Source organism: Mus musculus, chromosome 5, assembly GCF_000001635.26.
Source record: "Mus musculus strain C57BL/6J chromosome 5, GRCm38.p6 C57BL/6J".
NCBI classification, from domain to species: domain Eukaryota; kingdom Metazoa; phylum Chordata; class Mammalia; order Rodentia; family Muridae; genus Mus; species Mus musculus.
In genome coordinates this window covers 91,451,238-91,464,229 of record NC_000071.6, presented here as the reverse complement: position 1 = coordinate 91,464,229, position 12,992 = coordinate 91,451,238, and positions in this window count along the sequence as shown.

Below are 12,992 nucleotides of genomic sequence, written 5' to 3'. Positions count from 1 at the left end.
TTGTTTTGTTTTTGTTTTCTGAAGACCTGGAAGCAGCTGCCTAGGGTACCCAGAGCAGCCTGGTGGCTGGCCACACCTACCTGGAAGGGGCCGCATAATGCTTTGCAGCTCTCACATTGATTTGCTTAATACTCTCAGGCATGATTCTTACAGAATGCTTATTCTGTTTTAACATGTCAACCCTATGAACACCAGGCGGCTACTCCAAGAGGAAGATCAGTCCCTGCTAGCCCAATCCGCAGGTTGAGCTTGTCCCAGTGAAATGATACTGGCTTTTTCATTTAGTCAGTTGGTCAGCAAAACAGTGGCAACTATTGCAGAGAAGTTCCTGGTTCCCCATGCACAGGCATTGCATAGGGACTGGTAAACAGAGGTTTCCAGCTCTGGGTGGAAACACATTGTCCAAGCTTGGCATTGAATAACTTCTGCTGAATTCAGAGCAGCAGCAGCCTCCACATGACTATTTTCCATCTTCAAAGTCGTAAAAATATCTAAGTGGTGAACGTTAGCCAACATGAAAAGATAGGGATCCATCCTATAATCAGTTTCCAAATGCTGACACCATTGCATACACTAGCAAGATTTTGCTGAAAGGACCCAGATATAGCTGTCTCTTGTGAGACTATGTCGGGGCCTAGCAAACACAGAAGTGGATGATCACAGTCAGCTATTGGATGGATCACACGGCCCCCAATGGAGGAGCTAGAGAAATTACCCAAGGAGCTAAAGGGAACTGCAACCCTATAGGTGGAACAACATTATGAACTAACCAGTATCCTGGAGCTCTTGACTCTAGCTGCATATGTATCAAAAGATGGCCTAGTCGGCCATCACTGCAAAGAGAGGCCCATTGGACTTGCAAACTTTATATGCCCCAGTACAGGGGAACCCCAGGGCCAAAAAGGGGGAGTGGGTGGGTAAGGGGTTGGGGGGGTGGGTATGAGGGACTTTTGGGATAGCATTGAAAATGTAAACGAGGAAAATAACTAATTAAAAAAAAAAAGAAAAGATAAATGGGCCTGATCATGTACTATCTATCAAGACTTATAAAGTGAAATTTAACAATAGAATACTATGTGTGCTAAAACTTTTTATCTATAGAGTGTTTTCTTGTTTTGTTTCCCTCAATTTCAACTAAAATCACCACAGTGTCCAGCCATAGCTGTGACAATGTAGCTTAGGACAGTGACAGGCTTTCTTACCGTTAGGGATTTTAGCAGACTCTTTAGTTTGTATTTACATTTGTTTCCTGTTATTTTTCTCCCTCTCATGAAGATCCCTGAGAGTCCTCATCTGTCAGGACCCCTCCAGTGTATCCTCTGGTTGTAGTCATAACTACAGCCAGACTTCAGCCCTCATTAACTACTACACCCCAAGGATGGAAAGTTCTGGTTGGATCAAAATTAACAGCTGGCTGGAGAACCCTGATGAAGTTTGATTCTTAGTGATCTATTTTATTTGCATTTTATAATATTTGCTTTTAGCTAATGTACTATCCCAGACATTTAAAGGAACAAACATTAATGTTGCAAAGTATTGCTTTAATCTAGCCTTTCTCAGCTTGTGTAAACCACTTAAGATTCTCATGCTCTTTGAGATGTTATAAATTGCTGAGGTGGGTAGAAACAGAGGGTCCTAGGAACATGTTTTTCCTAAAATGTATTTACAATATATAAATAAAGAAGACATTGATTTTTGTTGTTATTTTGAGATAGTGTGTTTTAAAAAGAAAAAGTGTTTCAAAAGTTCTAAAACAGTTACATGAAGGGACCTTAGGCAAGGGCGAGTGCTCTGACACAGAGTAGGAGGACTACAAATGCATCTTTAGGTCAATGCAGGCAATCCCTTTGTGATGCTTGCCTGTGCTGCCCAGTATGTATTAGCAATTTCCCCACATACTCATGCTACATAATTATGTATACATCAATAAGTTCCTTATTGATTTATGCATGAGAGAAAAGAGTTAAATAAAGACATTTTCAATTGATTTAAATTGGCAAATTGGCCTTTGAAAAATGTGAATAATTGTACCCACTGGTTTGTTAAAAGTTAACAAGTCTGATGGGGCTGGAGAGATGGCTGAGTGCTCAAGAGTACTGCTGCTCTTGTAGAGGATAGGGGCTCAACACCTATATATATGGTGGAAAGCTACAGGGAACCCGACACCCTTTTCAGACCTCTGTGGACAGTAGATATGCTCATGCGTGTAGGCAAAGTACACATAGCATAAGATAAAATAAAAAAATGAATCTAATAAATTGTACTAAAATGTTTGCTTTTCATGACAACACAACGATCCATTTCAACAGCCCAGTGTGGAACCTACTAAATCCTGGCAAGTGTCACTTTGTGCCCTTATCTTCAATGTACACATGCGCACAGAAGGACAGTTTCAGAGGATGTTGTAATGGAAATAAAGGAGACTCGTGACTGGGTATGATGGATGCTTTGACATGAAAACAGCGTTTCCATCACTAACTTTAAAATGCAATTATTAAAAATGGAGGAACAGAAGTATAAATTATTCTTTATATTTGCTCTATTTTACCTTTGACCTTTTCTTGTGGGGCTGTAGGTTGTACCTGTTCAGGACAGTCCTGGTTTGATTCCTAATAAACCCATGGAGGGGCAAGGGCCAGATGAAGGGCTGGAGCCTTCAGATGCTAATGTGCAGTGTTTTGTTTATGTTATCAGGAGTGGTGTTGGAGGCTGAGAATCAGCCAGAGTTTTTAAGAGTAAGGTGAATGGAGTGTAGAAAACCCAAACTCAATACTCAAACATGAGAGTACTCTTAAAAACTGAACAACACAAGAGACCCTGAAGGATTTTCTTGCAATGAGACCAAGGCTAGAGATAAAAAGCACCTTGAATCTAGGGATTGGCACATGAGCTTGGGATCATTTAAACAGTTGCGATACAGATGCAGTAGGCAATGGTACTCTTAGATCCAAATCTCTTCTCTTCGCTATAGTAAATCAACCTTTCTTCCTGTTCCCACCATGGAAAGTTCACTCATTTTAACGGTGTTCACCATCTCATGCATCAACTGTGAAGAATGAATGAATACAGAGCCAGAAATACTTCAGCTTAGCATCCATTGCAGGTTGGTGCTCCATAAATATTACCAGGTACTAGCAAGCCGAGGGAGATACTAGACTGAATAATGCCAGATGAAGGTAGAGTAATGCAGTACTTAGCAAGAAGCTGTAGAATTGGATACACTTGGGAGAGTTATTGGCTCTTTCTTTTCACTACTAAAATTGCTTTTCTGTGGAAGACAACATGACAGGTTTATCAAGTGCTGAGCACTTCGCTGCCTGTGGCAGGTTAAGGCTAGACCACCTTGGCTTTTCAAAGTCAGAGGGAGGATGGATGGGCTTGTGGACGAAGAATTTGAAAGAGCCAACGTGTATGTTGACCTCTGGCGAAGAAAACCTGATTCTCAGAGTGTGTCACATATACACGCTTGTGCTAGACAAATACACAAGATACTTGTGATCACCATGGATGAGATAACTTCTTCTGGACCTGTTCTTCCTGCTGCCCCACCTTAACATAGTCTTAGCATTTATTTAGACTGCACAAAACCACCATGACTCTGCTTTCTCAACTAGGGAGGCTTTCTAGGACTGCCAATAGCTTCTTTCAAATCCTCTAGAAAAGGCAAGTTTTGATATTAAATGCCTGGTGGAGACCTTATTTATTGTGCCTGACCTGTGCTGTTTTCCACTTCTATTTATTTTAAGAAGTTCGTGGCTTACCAGAATAAATGAGTAGGAAAGGAATCCAAGGAGAAAATGATGAACAGCTTGCTAGGAACCAAGTATTAATGGTGAGTTATAGGCCAAGACTTGTTATCTTGGGCATCAGGCTTCAGAGTGCTCAAATCTGTGAAGAGGCACAGAGCTCCAACTTTGAGTGTGTCAGGACTCCACTCATTTCAAAAAGCTTAACATTATCATGGCCTCCTCAGCAGAGGGAATTCTATTCCTGTATGTAATCATTGAGCTCAAGGTCATCAAAGCATTAACAACAAGCCATTCACTCCTCCCCACCTCCGTATTCCATGGTTTAGTTAAAACCAAAACAAAACAAATGCCAGAACAAATACCAAACACTTAAAGTACCATTATTATTATTGTTGTTGTTGTTGTTGTTATTTCAGAAGGTTGAAGTTATATAAATTGAGGCTGAGGTGGATTTCTAAGGAGATATGTTTGAAGCAGGATTAGGATGAAACATGTATTTCAGAATTTACTTTCATGTTTCACGTAAGGCTCTCACTGTAGGTTGCTGGATGTTCATGCTTCATTCTGGCTCTCAACCTTTCATCATTTCAACAGCCAGCCAGATTCCCACAGCAGGTTTCCCTGAGCCTCTCTCTCTCCTCCACATAACAACATATTCTTATTTCATCTTACTCGCCAATGTTCTGCTTCTAATAGAATTCCCGTTCAGTCTCTCTAACCAATCCTAGATGTCCTGTTGCTAAAGCCATGTAAGCATCTAGATTTTTTTCCAGTGGATCTCGGAGTGAGCACCCACCATCTTCCTCTCCATGCCAGATGCTTTCATGAGATGTAGAGCAAAGAATGGGGGCACAGCCTGTTATGTCATCTCTTTCATGTGATGTAAAAAATGGGGCACAGGCTCTGGTGACATCTCTCTCTTGATGTGTCACTTTGTTGGTGTCAAGCCAGGCTCACAGTGCTGGTTTTGTTGGCTGAGCTGGCAGTGATATTCCCCTTTGTAGTGGCTATTAGTCTAACTAAGACTTGTGTTTAAATAGCTTAAAGTTTTCCTTTTGTTAGTTGGGGATCGTTCATCAGTTAACTTTATAAGCATCAAATAAAACAGCTCATCTGGATTCAAAATAGACTACCACAAAGCTCACCTTTGTTTTAGACTTCATACTTTTGGTAAAGTGAGTTCTAGAATGGGTCTTCACTTTTGGGTTTTATATTCACCAAACCTCTTTGTAGGTCATATGAACACTCAGTCTTCAACTAGAGAAAAAATTTGAGATCCATGCCTTTCTTGCTTTCTTTGATTTATACTATTTCCAGTTTTGACAGTCTAGGTTTAGGTGTCAAGTGAAACAGAATTATTGGAAGCTTAAATTGTACAAGGTATTGTAGCAGGCATCGAGGGGGAAGTGTGAGGTTTATAAGAATAGGTAATATTCTGATTAGAAGCTGAACCCTAAAAGTGGGAAGAACCTGAACCCATGGTAAATGACATGTTACAGATCAATCAAATGACCAGCCAATCAATCAATCAATCAAATGGCCAATGATGGGTTGCCCCGGTGGCAGGAGATTTAGATAGATGCAGCTGGTACTCTGTTTAGCTGGTATCCGGATGGGAACTGGAGTCAGTTGCTAACACAGAGAAGGCTCCTTAAGCTGTGAGTCCCGTGCCTCACGTGATAGAGAAGCATGGGTCCGATGAGAAGAAAAGCACGTGGAGCTTTGTAGAAGCAGTTCTAATTTCTCTGGCTCAGAGATGCTTTTTTACTCCTGTGCATCTTCCAAAGCCTTCCTCTTCCTTCTCTTCTCATTGGTTCAAAACCAAGTCTGTAAATTTCCAACCCATTTTCAGTCATAGTCAGTGCTGGAGCATGAATCGATTTGCCCCCTTCCCTGGGTATTTTCTTTTGTCACAATTACTTTTAAATTATGACCTGCTCAAATAGGGCTGTGGTCACTGTCTCTGTCAATATAACTATCTGGGATACTGCTGTACCTCTGTATACTAGTATTTGTAGAACTTCTTAGAGATCTGGCTGGGCTGTAGTTGACTATTGATGGACATGCCTCTTGTCCTGTTCCTTGGTTAGACTCTAAGTGTGTCTGTGGAGGATTTGTGCTAAGTGTGTGGATCTGGGGGTAAGAAGCTATCTGACTAACCCAGATGTAGAAATTCTCACCCACATCTCTAAAATGGAAAATAAAAGTTCCTTAATTCCTTTTGGAAGCAAAACCTGACCTCAGCTAAGATAAGGTTATTTATAGACATTGTTTATCCTACGTGGTATGCATGTTTGTTTGGCTGCAGGATGTTAATGCATTTGATTATGGGGTGCTGTCCCTGGCTCCTCTGAGGGTGTTACATGCTTTGATACACAAACGAAAACAATTTCTAAATTCTGAGACATCTATCCTTAGGGCTTCATTAGAAGTTACTATACAACAGTACATACTGGAGTTCCCCTGGAGGAAGCTGAGGGTCGTGGGTCCCACTCCTTGCAGAATCACACATGGAGCTCTTACAACAGAGAAGCATGCTTTCCTTCCCTTGAGAAGAAGCTTCACTGGTCTAAGGTTGGGCATGGGTCGTACATCCCTCTTACTGGCGATTCCTGATGTGTAGTTAGAGCTAAGAAACAATGGCTTTGGCTAATGATCCTCTAAAGTGGAGTCTACCAACCCTTCCCACAGACTGGGACACCAGAGGCCACCTGATATTTTGCAGGCACACTTTCCAGGATGAACGTGAACCATTTTCATCAGTGCTGAATGTGTTGAAGCCCTGGGCTGGTGTCTTTGTTGGGGGAAAGATGAGAATTCCTGAGTGTGATACCCAGCTAGAGCAGAGTTGTACCACACAAAAGGAGCTTCAGCAAGATTGTGACCTAATAGAGAAAAAAAGAAAATGGAGAAACGGGCTTCTAAACAGGCAGCTCTGAAGGTTTTCTACAGAAGAGTCCCTGCTAGAGATTAGAAACCTCTCCGAAGTATGTAGTTTCAGAAACTGGGGCTGTAAGAAAAGAGACAGTATTTTGAACTGACTGAAATATAAAGCTGTAACCACATGGTGACAGTTTAGATGTGTATTTACTGTCAATAGAACAATGTCGCTTTTTTTGCTTAGATGTGTTAAAAATGGACTATTTGTTATTTACTGTTTGAATTGGACCTTTTTCTTTTCTTTTCTTTTCTTTTTTTTTTCTGTTGGTAGCAGGGCAGCCAGAAGCACTTCAGCAAGAATCTCTGTTTCTATAATGGTCTCACAGTGAACATCTGGTACCAGGTGCAGGGTCTTGATGAAGTACCGTCAAAATTCATAACAGAGGAGAGTAAATCACCCTCTGGAGAGGGCGGTAGAGGTGTCAGCCATGGAATCGATCTGCTTTATGCCAAGAAACACAAGAAGTTATCACACAAAAGCTTTTCCATGCATTGCTGGCTGCTCTCCATCTCTGAGTGTTTGCCTTTGTGGGTGGAACACTATTGCTGTGAACTAGATTGAACACCCTCTCTATTTTAATTTATAGAGGCATGCAGCAGCCATAAATTATAAGCTTTAAACTCTAGCGTCAATAATGACAAATGAGTTAGGTCATATGATGTGCCTTGGTACGTGTTTGGATGCTGTCTCCTGTAAAAGCAAACCTTCCAGTATGTATACATACGTATATACATATAGATACATGCTTTCTCCTTTGGGATTTTTTAGATGCATGAATGCTTTAAAATGCAGCAGCAGTATTGCATGGGTGTGCATAACATGTTGTACATTAGTTGTTGTCAGCATTAATGGTATTATTGCCATTTAAAGAGGTGTTGGGAGGTTGGTGGAGTTGTAGCACCAGATACCTTGAAGATGTGACTATGTACTTCTCACACAGACCAACTCCCTTCTGGCCCCCACTGTCATAGTTCTTGTTCAAGTTTGTCACATCATTCTTTTTAATTTTTAGAGAGAGAGAAAGAGACTCAATACATGACTGAGGAGAGGTTCTCGGGTTTCAGTTGTGAAGAGAGGATCCAGAAGAGCCATCATGGAATAGAAGTGCAGGTCTGGGCTTGGGAGTCAGGACCTGTGTTTCCATTTGAGTTTTGATGTAGACTAGAGCTGAGGAACTGCAGGTCAGCTGTTTCTTGTTCCTTGGTCTCCATCTCCTTAGGGGGAAAGGGGAAAGCAAAACTGGATAACTGATATGGCTGTAACCAATTTAAAGACTACTTAGCTATTAATTTAGGGAAAACCCAAGTCTGCTAAGGAGACTACTTTGAAGAACCTAGCAGTTGGAAAGCTGGGGTTTCCAAAGCAAATACAGTCTGTCAGCTGTATTTGGCTAACTCTTTGAGCTAAGAAAGGGGTTTTCAACTTTCTTTTAAATTATTATACTTTAAGTGATTATGGTAATGTGGCATAGTATCTTTAAATTTGCTCCTTGAACTCAAAGCATAAAATATTCACTGGTCTCCAGAGAAAAAGTCACCCATACCTTACTATTCACACCCTAGGTAGGGAGTTCAGAATAGACAGCCCATGGGAGCCTTTAATTTAAAAAGTTAAGTTCTATTCTATCTCAGACATCAAGATGGATGCCCAGTGTGTATTCTCCCATCAGTCAAATTAATTGGTTCCTTTGATTTTGGTCTTAATGCTTTAAGATGTCTTAAGTTGTTACTTTATCAAAAGAACAACAATTCCTTTTATAAATAGATATGAAATATTTTAAGTCAAAACATTTCTTTTTGACCCTTTACCTTGGTAACAACTTTAACCTTTTTGGCTCCTTTGTGGAGTCTCTGAAGAGAATATTTACAAAACCAGCATTCCAAGACTTCTTTTTAGCATAGCTCTCTTGGGGCGGGGGGGAGCATAGTTAGTCCTAAGATTTCCTGGGCCAAAATTGGGTGCCATGATTCCTTCTTTCTGACTGTGAAGATGGAAGGTTACAGGGGCTGATGCTGTCAGGGCTCTGTCATTAGTTTTATTGATAGGTCAGTCTATGGCAGGAGAGAATGCTGGTGACCTAGACAGACCAGAATGCATGAGCAACAGAGGGAGAGGCAATGGCTGCATTGGGCTTTTGCTTCCTGTGTGTATCAGTCCTTACGAGCTCCAACTTTTCCATTGGCCCAGTTAGGCAAAGTTTATTTACCACCAGTTGGTCCTGAGCATTTTGTCTTGCTCACTCTCAGGATGTGGATCATAGAACCTAGACTATGACTTTACTTGGGAACATGATCTTTTCAAATACAATTAGTTAAGGATTGTTGAATTTAGGACAGACTTAATGCAATGATGAAGTCCTTGTAGCACTCAACCCGTGAGTCATGACCCCTTTCTAGTAGCAAAATTATAGTTATGAAGTAGCAATGAAAATGATTTTGTGGTTGGGGTCACCACAACATGAGGAACTGTATTAAAGGGTCACAGTATTAGGATGGTTGAGGACCACTAGTCTAGGAGCAGATAGACAGAGAGTAAGACCACATGAAGACAGAAGTTGAGCCTGACATTAGCTTCCACAAGCAGAGAATACCAGAGCTACAAGCGGGAAGCGGCCAGAAAGCTTTCTTCCCTTAGGGCCTTTGGACACTTTGATTTTGATATTTGTTCATTTAAGGTATAAGAAAATGCTGTCTGGTGGCTTTAAGTTTACGGTAGCAACCCTCAGAAAGTAATACACCCTTCTTGAATTAGGCTAAAGCAAACACAGCAGTTCTGGTTTTTCTAAACACCTATGAAGGTCACATACTGACAATATATGATGTGTGCCACAGTAGTTCCATGCTATACTCTGAGGCTGAGTTGTACCTCTGGCTTCCCTGCTGTGGTGTCATGTTTCTTCATAGGCAAAGACCCTAGGCTATCCTTTAGTTCTGCTCATCTTCCAACACCATGCCTGCTCAGCCTGTATAAATGTCTGTTATAGGAAAGGTTGAGTAAACTGTTGTATAAAAGGTTGATGCTCAACTAGGCCCTGAGGGAACATGATAATAAAATGCATTTTTTCCCCTAGAAAATAAGAATTTGGATGAAAAGGACAGACATACCACAGCAGATAAACTTTAGAGTCCCGAGGAAAACCACTGTGAATGGGGTTGTGAGGGTGGAAACTCCGACAGGAGCCAGGGTCCAGGAGACATGAGAGAACTCCTTTGTCCCATGTAAATGAATTATCACTACTGGTCCCGGGGTTCAAGATCTAGCCTCTACTGGAAACCAGGCTGTCTGCACGTAGCCCCTTGCCCCACAGGTATGCAAATCTCTCTCTCTCTCTCTCTCTCTCTCTCTCTCTATATATATATATATATATATATATATATATATATACAAATATTTCTCTCCTCTCCTCTCCCCTCCCCTCCTCTCCTCTCCTCTCCCCTCCCCTCCCCTCCCCTCCCCTCCCCTCCCCTCCCCTCCCCTCCCCTCTCTCTCCCCTCCCCTCTCTCTCCCCTCCCCTCTCTCTCCCCTTTCCTACCCCCCTTCCCCTCCCATTCATCCACCACTCCTTTCCTTCCTTCCTTCCTTCCTTCCTTCCTTCCTTCCTTCCTTCCTTCCTTCCTTCCTTCCATTCCCCCTAGCATGGTCCCACTCACTACACACTCCAAGCTCACTCAAAACCACCATTGTCCTGCCCTAGCTTTCCAAGCTATGAGCCTCTTGGATTTGACTACACCCACTTTGTTATTGCTTATCCAACATGGCACTTAAGCACTTCAGTATTTAATGCAGTTTCAAGTCCCCTCCTAAAATGATGGCCATTTTAAAAATCACACATTTTCAACACTTTAGCACATGGAAGGCTACATTATGCCACTCTTGACTGCTCTAGAGCCCATATTCAGGAGGCAGACATTTAGGATATTATTCTATTGATTAATTGATACTTCTTTATATATATATATATTAGTTTTTATTTTGGTTTTTCGAGACAGGGCTTCTCTGTGTAGCCTTGGCTGTCCTGGAACTCACTCTGTAGACCAGGCTGGCCTCGAACTCAGAAATCCACATGCCTCTGCCTCCCATGGGCTGGGATTAAAGGCATATGCCACCACTGCCTGGCTAACTGATCCTTCTTAACCTACAATTCCATCTCCAAAATGACAGTAAGGTCTTAAGTCCTGGCAACTTACTTACCAAATATTTGCCATATAACATCACTTTTTGTTTGTTTGTTTTTGTTTTTCGAGACAGGGTTTCTCTGTGTAGCCCTGGCTGTCCTGGAACTCACTTTGTTAATCAGGCTGGCCTCGAACTCAGAAATCTGCCTGCCTCTGCCTCCTGAGTGCTGGGGTTAAAGGTGTGCACCACCACGCCCGGCATAACATCACTTTTTATACCATTCATGTTGGACCCTGTATCTAATCAGCATTGTCTCTCACGTAGACAATTTGAAACATCTAATGCCCTCTTTGCCCATGTTGCCCCCCTGTGTTCTATTCCTTGCAGAACGTCTAGAAGGATGTTTTAAAAACATAAACCTTAAAATACTTCCCATTATACTTAGAGGATGCTTCAAATTTGAACATTAAGTGGCCCAAGGGGCCTTTCATTCTTCCCGTCTTCAGTCTCAACATTCTTAATGTTGTGCATCCTGCTCCAAATATGCTGGCCTGTCTTTATTCTACAAACGTTAACATTAATATCTGCAATAACAATGATGTTATAGCTGAAGTCATAGCCAGAAACCAAGGCTTCACTCTTGTGGATTGCTCGGTGGGTTGCTTGAGGTATCCCTGTGTCGGACTCAAGCTCTGTTTCGTGTGTGCCTTTGGTTCTGTGAGTAGCAGCTATCAGGGCATGCCTCCTGATGGCAGATGGCAAAACACTCAAGAGTAATCAAGACTTCTGGGTGAACATGATTTTATTACATCTAATTCAAGACAAGTAAGGCAAATAAAAGATACATGCCCAAATCTGAAGTTAGTGGGAGGAGTAATCTCTGCCCAGACTGAAACTATGAGAAGGAAGAGGGAGCTGGGTACAGATTCTCAACCCTTGGCTCAGGAATCTGTGAGTGCAGTTTCTTCTCCTAGGCGTCTGTCTCAGGAGACTGCATTTCCTCAATGTATTTACCCAAGTTCTTATTCATGAGCTGCCATGGGAGAAGACAATTCTCTGAGTGACCCTTCAACAGATCACCAGAAACCAAACCATTCTCTACTGTATGCCTGCTTCATTTTCTCCATGACAAATTTCCCATAGAACTATTGCATTAGTCTCCATATTTATTCTAATCTCTTGCCTGCTATTCTGCATGTCTCCCTGTCCTTTCTTCTGCTTGTACATTCTACACACAGAATGTATTCCCATTTTGTAGAAATGAAACCTTAATACACACTGTATAGATGATCAAATCACACAGTAGCACTAATTACTTTTATTTTCTTGGAAAGAAACTTGTTTGCTCTGGGAAGATCATACTTTTTTTCTTTTCTTTTTTTTCTTTTTCTTTTTCTTTTTTTTTTTTTTTTAGATTTAAAGACTAAAGCATGCACACTCACCCCTATCTCGTTCTCTCTCTCCTTTCCCTTTGTGTTGTACTTGCACACACATATGTGTTCTTTACTTTTCCTTCTAAATTCTCATAGAGAGAGGTGATGATGTTAGCCTAATAGAATAGTAGAAAATTTAAAGTTCTGTAAGGCTTAGAGTCTTTATCCCTCAAAATCGGCACTTTCTCCTGATCACATCCATTTTCTATTAAGCTGGATTTAAAGTCTTTTATACTTAGAATTCTGCAATTACATTTGGCATCTAAGTTTCTCCTTTGCTCCTCAGTGATGTAGTTTCCTATGCACCCAATAAAGCTCTCTCACAGTTTCATTCTGCTTCGTTCTTACTCTACTTCTACCTCAGACCTCTCTCTTCCCACAAATGGTGAAACCTTGACATCAGTTGATGATCCTTATCATCTGGGAAACAACGGGCCAGAACTTTTATCCTGAAGTGAATTTCAGATATGATCCTCAAATGAAGCATTCACTTCCTTCTACTTGAAGGGAATTGTAATAGAAAACAAACAAGCCAACCAAATGTCTCCAGCTGATGGGTTGGCTTAGCGGTAACGGCCCTTTATCATTACGCTGATGAAGTGAGTTCTGGCCCTGGAACCCAGTGCAGAAGAAGAAAACTGACTCCTGAAAGGTGTTCTAGGACCTCCACACAGCACAAGCACCATGACATTCCTGCAGTCCCCTCCAAATAAATAAATGTGTACAAAGGAAGGAAGGAAGGAAGGAAGGAAG